The following is a 10,876-nucleotide window of genomic DNA, read 5'->3' as shown; positions in this document are numbered from 1 at the left end:
AGACATGTTTGTGAAGCTATGCATGGAAAGAGCAAGTCCATAGGGTGCATGGAACACTAGCAACAATCATGGCAACAACTGAACTTAATGTTAACAGGTTGACAGCAACATTATTAAGAAACTTTAGAGCAAGATTAAAACAGTCTACAGCAAGCTATAAATGCAACCAGGGGCATGGATGGATAGAGCATGACATGTATAACAAAACACCCTTAGTGAACATCTCCAGATTATGCATAGAATGACTTGTAGCAGCAGGTTTACATAGCATCACGAAATAACAGATTCAACCTTGCAAAACAGTAACAACAAGTACACTACTTAACAAGCTTGATTCACTCACCACAAGTCATTGCATGACAACATAAGCATAGCATCAGCAAGAAGACATGTTTGTGAAACAAACCAAGGCAAGAACAAGTTCATAGCATGCAAGGATCAACTACAACAACCTTGGCAAAATTGAATAACATGTAAACAATCTGCGAGGAAACATTTTGAAGCAAAAGTAGAACACGAAAATGACATGCTAGACTACTCCATAATTGCAAACAGGGGCATGAATGAATAGAGAACAAGCATATGTTCAAAACACCCTTACTGAAGTATCTCAAAATATCCATGGATCTCTCTGTAGCATCAAGTTTGCATGGCATCAAAATAACAGCAGAACAGGGACTAAAATCAGCAACATCACGATGCCTAGTTTGCATGCTTGTGCTAGTCTTCACATTGATCACAAAAATACATGGTAAGGACCTCTGTAAAGAAGACATGGCATAGTTCAAAACGCATGCAGACATCAACCTCATAGGATGCACACATCAATCATGGCAAAAATGACAAATGAGCATGTTCTGTTAACAGCCAGCAGACAACATTATGAAGCACTCTTGCAAAGAAGATTCAGGCATCAAGATGAGCTCAAATGAACATGATGCAATGGAATTAAATGAAGTACTCGTTGAGACGAACAATTTGACATATTACATGCACAAAATGGAGCTACATGCATGGAGTTACAGCAGGTCAAAGTATGCAACATTTTATGAGTTTCTGGGGACTTGGCAGTTTTTGAAAAAAAAACAGATCGAGCGTGATTTAGATAAGCGGCACACAGGGCGGGGATTAGAGGGCATCTCACCCATTCGGCTCGGCCCAGAATGATGGAGAGGCCGTCCTGGGCGGCAGAGAGGTCGGGCTGGGCCGGACCCACGCGGACGCAGCTCCCGCCCGAGGCGGAGCACGACGGCGCCGACGGCGATGGCAGGCGGCGCAACGGGGTTCGGCGGGGCCGGCGAAGGCGGTGGAGGGCAAGAATGGCGGGCGGCGGAGCGGGAAGCCGGATCTGGCCGGTGGGAGGCCGGATCTAGCCGGCGACGGCGGAGGCGGAGCTTGACGGCGGCGAGGCTGGGTCCGATGGAGTCCGGCGAGGAGCTCTGCAGGGGAGAGGAGAGAGGAGTGAGGAAGGAGGAGGGAGAGGGAGGCACGGCGCCGGCGACGACCTGGAGGCGCGGCGCCGGTGGTCGACGAGGCGGCGGGGCGATGCGGTCGGCGGCGAGGCGAACAGGAGGAGCTCCTCTCCTCCCTGGATCGGGACGAGGCACAGTGGCACGGGCGCCTCGGGCGCGCGGCGGCGGCGCGGATGGGCCGGGCGGGCCCGCTATGGGCTCGCAGGGCCTGCGGCGGCAGGGCGCGGTGGAGGCGACGAGGCAACGCCGGATTGGCCGAGGAGGCAGTTGGACGTATCCGGTGAGGGAGCGGACATGTTCGGCGGCGGAGGGAGGAGTTGCTAGGGTTTCATCTGCGCGAGATTTCGGGGAGAGGGCACATATTTATAGATGGAAGGAGCTAGGAGAGTCCAAATGGCGAGCGGTTTTCGCCCACGCGATTGTGATCGAACGACCGAGAGCATGGAGGGGGTTAGGATGGGTTTTGGGCCACTTTGGAAGGGTGTTGGGCTGCAAGACAAAAGAGGCCTTTACGGTTCCCCGGTTAACCGATGGAGTATCAAATGACCTCCAAATGGCACGAAACTTGACAGGCGGTCTACCGGTGCTATACCAAGGCCACTTGGCAAGACTCGGTCCATTCCAAGAATGTTTAACACCCGCTCACAACGAGAGACAAAAGGGGAACGCCGGAGGGCATAGGAGTGCCGGATTGCGAAACGGACAACGGGGAAAATGCTCGGATGCATGATACGAACACGTATGCAATGCAATGCACATGATGACATGATAAAATGCAACACGCAAGCACATGACATGGCAACAACAACAAATAACTAGCAGACACCTGGCGCATCGGATCCGGGGCGTTACAACACTCCTCCACTAACAAGAGATCTCGTCCCGAGATCTTAGGACCGAGACGGAAGAGAAAGAGGAAGAGGTGAAACAAGAACTCAAGAGAAGAAGCAAAGAATCAAGAGCACTCGAGAAGAAGACAGGAATAACGAGAATGACGAGAATCAAAAGCTCATGGAAACACGATAGACTATGAAACCACTCCGGTTAGAACGAGATAAGAAACGAATAAGACTGAAAGGATTTAGGCAGCGCTCCGGCTGAAATATGGAGGAATAGAACATGAACTAGAGAGGATGGAAAGATACTTGATGAAGACATGACACAAAACCTCCGGAAAGAATTAAAAGAGTTGAATGAAAAGAACTTAGAAGGAAGGATTGAACGAAATTGTTGAGAAAATCAACAACGAGAGAATAAGCTTGTTGTGGTCTTATAGGTAACATATGAAGATCATAAGGTGATAACCGGCCACAAACGGAAATGATTGGATAGCTGAGAAGAACGAAGAAATGCAAAACTCCACTTCAAAATCATATGGAGAATTAATTGCACTTCGAGATGCAAGAAGAAAAGATATTTGAACTCTACCAACAAGAATCTTGATGAACACTTGAGAAATGAATTAAATCATGAAGAACCACCATGTAGAACTCCGGTAACAAAAGGATGATGAGATAGAAGAAGGAAAATAATAAGATGAGCCTTGCGGTGATTTAGATAGAGGTTCCGACGAAATGGCTGAGGAAATTTGAACTCCGTAAAAGAAAAGATGAAAACACTTGGAACTAGAATTTATTCCTCAAGAACAAACTCCGAAGGAAAGGATTAATCACATGGATGAAATAAGAATAAGATTTATTGTATGCTTATCCTTCATCAAATTAAATTGATGACAAGCAATGGATTTTACATACTACTTATTCTTCTTGAAAAGGATTGAGAAGTGACATATCGCAGACTTGAGAAGGTCTTCATGAACCACCGGTAGGATTGAAAGAAGGAATGGATTGATAGATAACAAAGGAAAAAGAATCTGAATGAACCACCATAAGAATTCGAAAATGACTGATGAAAGAGACATAATCACCGGGAAGAATTAGAAGAACAAATATGTTAGAGGGGATTAGATGCAAAAGAACATAGAGATCATGAGCTGATTAACGAACACTTGAACGAAGCACTGGGATAATTGGATAACGGTAGCTAAAATTAAGGCCTCCGGTGAAAAGAAACAGGAAAACAACTCCTGACACACTCCGGATGGGTAAAAAAAGAATATCTGACAAATGGAATAATTCGAGAGGATAACATGAGGCTAGAACCGCGAAACTTCGAGAGAATGAACAAGATTTAAGAGGAACTCTTCTTCGATCTTCAAATAACAACGAGAAACAGCACCAAAATTACTGAGATACTCCGGGAGAATGAAAAAGAGGAAGGGATTGAGCCAACTATGAAAATGATTTGAAATTGATCTTGAAAGACATGTGACTGATGGAATCCATTCTTACATCACACTTGAAAAGAATTGGGAATAACTTCGGGAGAATTAGAAGAGTCAGGTAAGATCCTGGGGAAAAAACCTGTGGGTTAAGGCCCACTAAAGAGATAACACTGTTGGAAAGGATTGTTGAAGAGGTAGATGATGCACCGGAACGATTGAAATATTTGAATGAGGTGACAACCTCGAATTAATTGGAACACCGACGAATCTCCTGAGATGTCTTGAGCACTCCGGAAGGATTGAATGGTGAGAGGCAAACAATCAAGGAGAACACTTGAACCAAGGAAAAGAATGTTATCACTACCGAAAAACTTGAATTGAGTGCACCGGAGAAGATGAAGAATGTCCACCGAGACGAGAATTCACCGGTTGAAATAATTAACGAAAGACAGAAGAGGCTCCACACGAATGAAATTGATGGTCGGAACAGACTCAGGCTCCGAGAAGAAGAGGGGTGGGAGGGCGGGAAAACAAAGGCAACTCGGAAGGGGAAACCGACGAATATCTTGAAGAGAAATCACAGGTTGAAATCATTGAGGAAAGAAAGCAAAGGCTTCGCACGAGTAGGATGGATACTCGATTACGGACTCCGGCTCTGAGAAGAAGAAGGGTGGGCGGGTGGGAAAGAAAACAACCGAGGATTGAACTCAAAGATGAAGAGGGTCGAGTCAGCTTGATGAGAAATGCACCGGATGGAAAGAGCTAAGGAACAACGATCGGAAAACCAACTACGTAATCCTAAAGAAAATTTGAAGGGGAAGAGAAGTAATTCAAAACACCTACGTCAAGATTCCTGACCAGAGCGATGAAAGGGCTGAGGAGTAAAAAGAATTCCTACTCTCCGATATAACTAGACTCCGAAAACAGTTTTCTTCTAGACTCAACAATGGCCAAACTACACGATCAATCAAGGGGGCTCCTAGGGTCGGTCGAGGCTCTGATACCAACTTGTCACGCCCAATATGCAACCCTATCCAAAAGGAACTTGAAGGTCCCACCAAGGATAGACCCGCATATTGAAACGCTTTTGCAAGGTGGATATCATTACATCAACATTACATAATAGATGGGGATACATACAAGAGGCATACAATGCCACACGAATACAACATCACAATACAAAAGAGCATCATCCGACTACGGATGAAACACAAATAGAAGCTCAAACGACATCCACCCTGCTAGCCCAGGCTGCCGACCTGGAACCTATCCCCTGACCGAAGAAGAAGCAGAAGAAGAACTCAATCCAAGCAAGCATCGCTCTCGCATCATGATCATCGCATAACCTGTACCTGCAACTGTTGTTGTAGTAATCTGTGAGCCACGAGGACTCAGCAATCCCATTACCATGGGTATCAAGACTAGCAAAGCTTAAAGGGGAAGGAAGGGGTAAAGTGGTGAGGTTGCAGCAGCGACTAAGCATGATATGGTGGCTAACATACGCAAATAAGAGCGAGAAGAGAGCAAGCGGAATGGTCGTGAAGCTAGCAATGATCAAGAAGTGATCCCGAACTCCTACTTATGTCAAACATAACCCAAAGACCGTGTTCACTTCCTGGACTCCGCCGAGAAGAGACCATCATGGCTACACACAAGGTTGATGCGTTTTAATTCGGATCTGGTCTCAAGTTATCTACAACCGGACATTAACAAATTCCCATCTGCCTATAACCGTAGGCACGGCTTTCGAAAGTTTATACCCTCTAGGGGTGTCCCAACTTAGCCCATGATAAGCTCTCGCGATCAACGAAGGATATACCTTCTCCCAGGAAGACCCGATCAGACTCGGAATCCCGGTTACAAGACCTTTCGATAATGGTAAAACAAGACCAACAAGACCGCCTGCTGTGCCGAAAAATCCCGATAGGAGCTGCACATATCTCGTTCTTAGGGCACACCGGATGAGCAAGACGACGGGTTGGCATAGACCCTAGTTGCCCAGGGGGCGCCGGACATCGCTCGGTTTGGACCAACACTTAGACAAGCAATTGCCCCGGGGGGGCTAAAATAAAGATGACCCTCGGGTTAATTACTCCCAAGGGAAATGTAGGTGATGGTCAGGCAAATGGTAAAACGAATGTTGGGCCTTGCTGGAGGAGTTTTATTCAAAGCGAACTATCAAGGGGGTCCCATAAATCACCCAACCGCATAAGGAACGCAAAATCCGGGAACATAACACCGATATGACAGAAACTAGGGCGGCAAGAGTGGAACAAAACACCAGGCATAAGGCCGAGCCTTCCACCCTTTACCAAGTATATAGATGCATTAATAATATAAGAGATATTATGATATCACAACAACAATCCTGTCCACCATGGAGTAATCTTCAACTTCACCTGCAACTAACAACGCTATAAGAGGGGCTGAGCAAAGCGGTAACATATCCAAGCAATGGTTTGCTAGGACGGGTGTCAAATGTTAGAGGTTCATGGCAATTTGGGAGGCTTGAGGAGCAAAAGATAGGTAACGCAGCATAGCGATAGAACAAAGCAACTAGCATAGCAATTATAGTAGTAAGATTCAGGGTAGCGGTCATCTTGCCTAAAATCCCGCAAGGAAGAAGAACGAGTCCATGAAGAAGATGAACGGATGAAGTCGAACCAAGCGTAGACGAACGAATCCTCACGATCGCAACGAAACAGGAACTATCTAGAAGAAGCACACAACATAGTAAACACACCACACATGAACATGGCATGATGCACAAACACGTATGATGCATGGCAAGGCTACATGAAGCTACTCATGGCAAGAGACGATGCAAACAAGAGCAACACAACAAAGCAAGTTTAAAATGAGGCCGGTAACAACATATAACAATTCCGGTAAGTCCTCATATGCAAATTTTGAAGTTGGTCCAGATCTTAATAAACCTTATGTTCAAGTTGTTAAACAGCAAGTTAAGATGCACAAAGATGATCTACACGAGATTCTAGTCAAGTTTCATATAAAGTTCATTTAGTTCGGAGCTACGGCCAAGAAGATATGAGCAAAACAAGTTAAACATGGCATTGATGCTAAATGCACCCAAACATCAAGCAAACACCTCAAAACAAGGATGCAACATGATAATATGAAACTATATGCAAAATCAAGCAAGTTTCATATAGAGCACACCCAAAACGGAGCAACGGTTCAACACGCACACATGAAACAAGTTTAAAGGACAAGCTGTCCAAAATAGCAACTAGGCATATTGCAAGCATCGAAATAACATGCTACAGGACCCCAACATGAGAACAAAAGGCATGGGCATGATGTACAGGTAAAGCATTACAAAACATGAACACTGAGCTATCTCCAGAAATCATTAGAACATGCTCAAACACACATGGCAAGATTGCAAATAATAACAGTTCAGACTTTGCAGAAAATAACATCAGGTTGCAATGTTCAGAGCTATCAAACAACATGTTACAGGAACTTATCATGGCAAACAAAGACATGGCATGAATCTACTAAACCCATAGAACAAAAGTCCTTTACTGACCATGAGCCAAAAAGGATCAGAAAATATGATGGCACCCATGTAAACATAGCAAGTTATATTACAGATTCATACATGGCAGAAACAACGATAAGTAGGCATGTAGATGAGCTTGTGCAACTCACTACAGAGCAAAACATAGCATGACAGGGAAACCAACAGTAAGAAGACATGTTTGTGAAGCTAAGCATGGAAAGAGCAAGTCCATAGGGTGCATGGAACACTAGCAACAATCATGGCAACAACTGAACTTAATGTTAACAGGTTGACAGCAACATTATTAAGCAACTTTAGAGCAAGATTAAAACAGTCTACAGCAAGCTATAAATGCAACCAGGGGCATGGATGGATAGAGCGTGACATGTATAACAAAACACCCTTAGTGAACATCTCCAGATTATGCATAGAATGACTTGTAGCAGCAGGTTTACATAGCATCACGAAATAACAGATTCAGCATAGCAAAACAGTAACAGCAAGTACACTACTTAACAAGCTTGATTCACTCACCACAAGTCATTACATGACAAGATAAGCATAGCATCAGCAAGAAGACATGTTTTTGAAACAAACCAAGGCAAGAACAAGTTCATAGCATGCAATGATCAACTACAACAACCTTGGCAAAATTGAATAACATGTAAACAATCTGCCAGGAAACATTTTGAAGCAAAAGTAGAGCACGAAAATGACATCCTAGACTACTCCATAATTGCAAACAGGGGCACGAATGGATAGAGAACAACCATGTGTTCAAAATACCCTTACTGAAGTATCTCAAAATATGCATGGATCTCTCTGTAGCATCAAGTTTGCATGGCATCAAAATAACAGCAGATCAGGGACTAAAATCAGCAACATCACGATGCCTAGTTTGCATGCTTGTGCTAGTCATCACATTGATCACAAAAATACATGGTAGGCACCTCTGTAAAGAAGACATGTCATAGTTCAAAACAGATGTAGACATCAACCTCATAGGATGCACACATTAATCATGGCAAAAATGACAAATGAGCATGTTCTGTTAACAGCCAGCAGACAACATTATGAAGCACTCTTGCAACAAAGATTCAGACATCAAGATAAGCGGCGCACAATTTGACATATTACACGCACAAAACGGAGCTACATGCATGGAGTTACAGCAGGTCAAAGTATGCAACATTTTATGAGTTTCTGGGACTTGGCAGTTTTTGAAAAAAAATAACAGATCGAGCGCGATTTAGATAAGCGGCGCACAGGGCGGGGATTAGAGGGCATCTCACCCATTGGGCTCGGCCCAGAATGAAGGAGAGGCCGGCCTGGGCGGCAGAGAGGTCGGGCTGGGCCGGCGCGCTAGGCGCTGCTGGGCCGGGCCCACGCGGACGCAGCTCCCGCCCGAGGCGGAGCACGACGGCGCCGGCGGCGATGGCAGGCGGCGCAGCAGGGTTCGGCGGGGCCGGTGAAGGCGGTGGAGGCCAAGAGTGGCGGGCGGCGGGGCGGGAAGCCGGATCTGGCCGGTGGGAGGCCGGATCTAGCCGGCGACGGCGGAGGCGGAGCTTGACAGCGGCGAGGCTGGGTCCGATGGAGTCCGGCGAGGAGCTTTGCAGGGGAGAGGAGAGAGGAGTGAGGAAGGACGGAGGCAGAGGGAGGCATGGCGCCGGCGATGACCTGGAGCCGCGGCGGCAGTGGTCGACGAGGCGGCGGGGCGATGCGGTCGGCGGCGAGGCGAACGGGAGGAGCTCCTCTCCTCCCTGTATCGGGACGAGGCACAGTGGCACGGGCGCCTCGGGCGCGCGGCGGCGGCACGGACGGGCCGGGCAGGCCCGCGATGGGCTCGCAGGGCCTGCGGCGGCAGTGCACGGTGGAGGCAACGTGGCAACACCAGATTGGCCGAGGAGGCGGTTGGACGCGTCCGGTGAGGGAGCGGACATGTCCGGCGGCGGAGGGAGGAGTTGGTAGGGTTTCATCTGCGCGAGATTTCGGGGAGAGGGCACATATTTATAGATGGAGGGAGCTAGGAGAGTCCAAATGGGGAGCGGTTTTTGCCCACGCGATCGTGATCGAACGACCGTGAGCATGGCGGGGGTTAGGATGGGTTTTGGGCCACTTTGGAAGGGTGTTGGGCTGCAAGACAAAATAGGCCTTTACGGTTCCCCGGTTAACCGGTGGAGTATCAAACGACCTCTAAATGGCACGAAACTTGACAGGCGGTCTACCGGTGCTATACCAAGGCCAATTGGAAAGACTCGGTCAATTCCGAGAATGTTTAACACCCGCTCACGACGAGAGACAAAAGGGGAACGCCGGAGGGCATAGGAGTGCCGGATTGCGAAACGGACAACGGGGAAAATGCTCGGATGCATGAGACGAACACGTATGCAATGCAATGCACATGATGACATGATAAAATGCAACACACAAGCACATGACATGGCAACAACGACGAATAACTAGCAGACACCTGGCGCATCGGATCCGGGGCGTTACACTCCCTCCAGCTGCCAAATCCCGACACGCGAAATCCCCCTTCTAACCCCGAGCCGAAAGGGTCGCTAGTTCAAATCGGTGGGGGTACTTTTGTAACACACCCTACATTTTGGACAAGCGCGTCCCTAAGTGATGGTTCCCTCCTCCCATCGCCTCCTTTTTGCCATTCGAAATCCTAGGCCGCCATAACCTCTCCGCTCCAGCCGCGAAACCCCACCCTCCTCCGTCCGCCACCTCACTACTGCCTAGCCGGACCCTCTTGCCCGACGACATCGTCCACCGTAACAGCTCGACTTCCCTCATCCACCTCCCCGGATGAGGATCCATCGTCCATCTCGTCGTCCCGCCGGTTCAGCCGCCCCATCCTCCACCTCCAAGGAGCTGTTCCGATGATCGCCTCGTCTATCGCGGCTGCTCCATCCCCACAGCTCCGCCTTAACCTGCTCCACCTAAACCGCAGCATCCTCACCGACTCCTCGGATAAAGCCGATGCGTACTCGGTGCCACCAAAGAGGTTGTACACTCATCGCATCGCAACTTCTCCTTAACTCGACCTCCCGGCACCGACGGTGCTCCATCCCGCACCCCCATGGAGCGTCTACCTTGAAGACGGCGCCACATGCGACATCTCCATGGCGGCTCTCCCCCAGTGCGAGGCCCCATCGGCAGCAGCGTCCATACCAGCCGAATCTGCTACTGCTGCTCCAGCTCTCGCTCGCTCGCTCGTGTTGCTACTACTGCTCCAGCTCTCGCTCGCTCGCTCGCGCTGCTGCTGCTGCTCTGGCTCTCGCTCACTTGCTCACGCTGCTGCTGCTGCTGCTCTGGCTCTTGCTCGTTCGCTCGCACTGCTGCTGCTGCTCTCCCCCTCGCTCGTGCTGCTGCTCTGGCTCTTGCTCGTTCGCTCGCGCTGCTGCTGCTGCTCTCCCCCTCGCTCGTGCTGCTGCTTTGCTCTGATTTAGCTATACTTCAGTCGACTGAATCGACTATTGGGTAAGTTGATTTTCAGGGGGTGGGGGGCTCGCCAGAGTTAAGGAAGAACCACTCCCAGCAGGGAAGGGGGCTCGCCGGAGAGGTATCCCACTATCTATCTTAGGGTTC

The sequence above is a fragment of the Triticum dicoccoides genome, chromosome 2B (genome assembly GCF_002162155.2).
Source record: "Triticum dicoccoides isolate Atlit2015 ecotype Zavitan chromosome 2B, WEW_v2.0, whole genome shotgun sequence".
Lineage (NCBI taxonomy): Eukaryota > Viridiplantae > Streptophyta > Magnoliopsida > Poales > Poaceae > Triticum > Triticum dicoccoides.
This window is presented reverse-complemented; position numbering follows the sequence as displayed.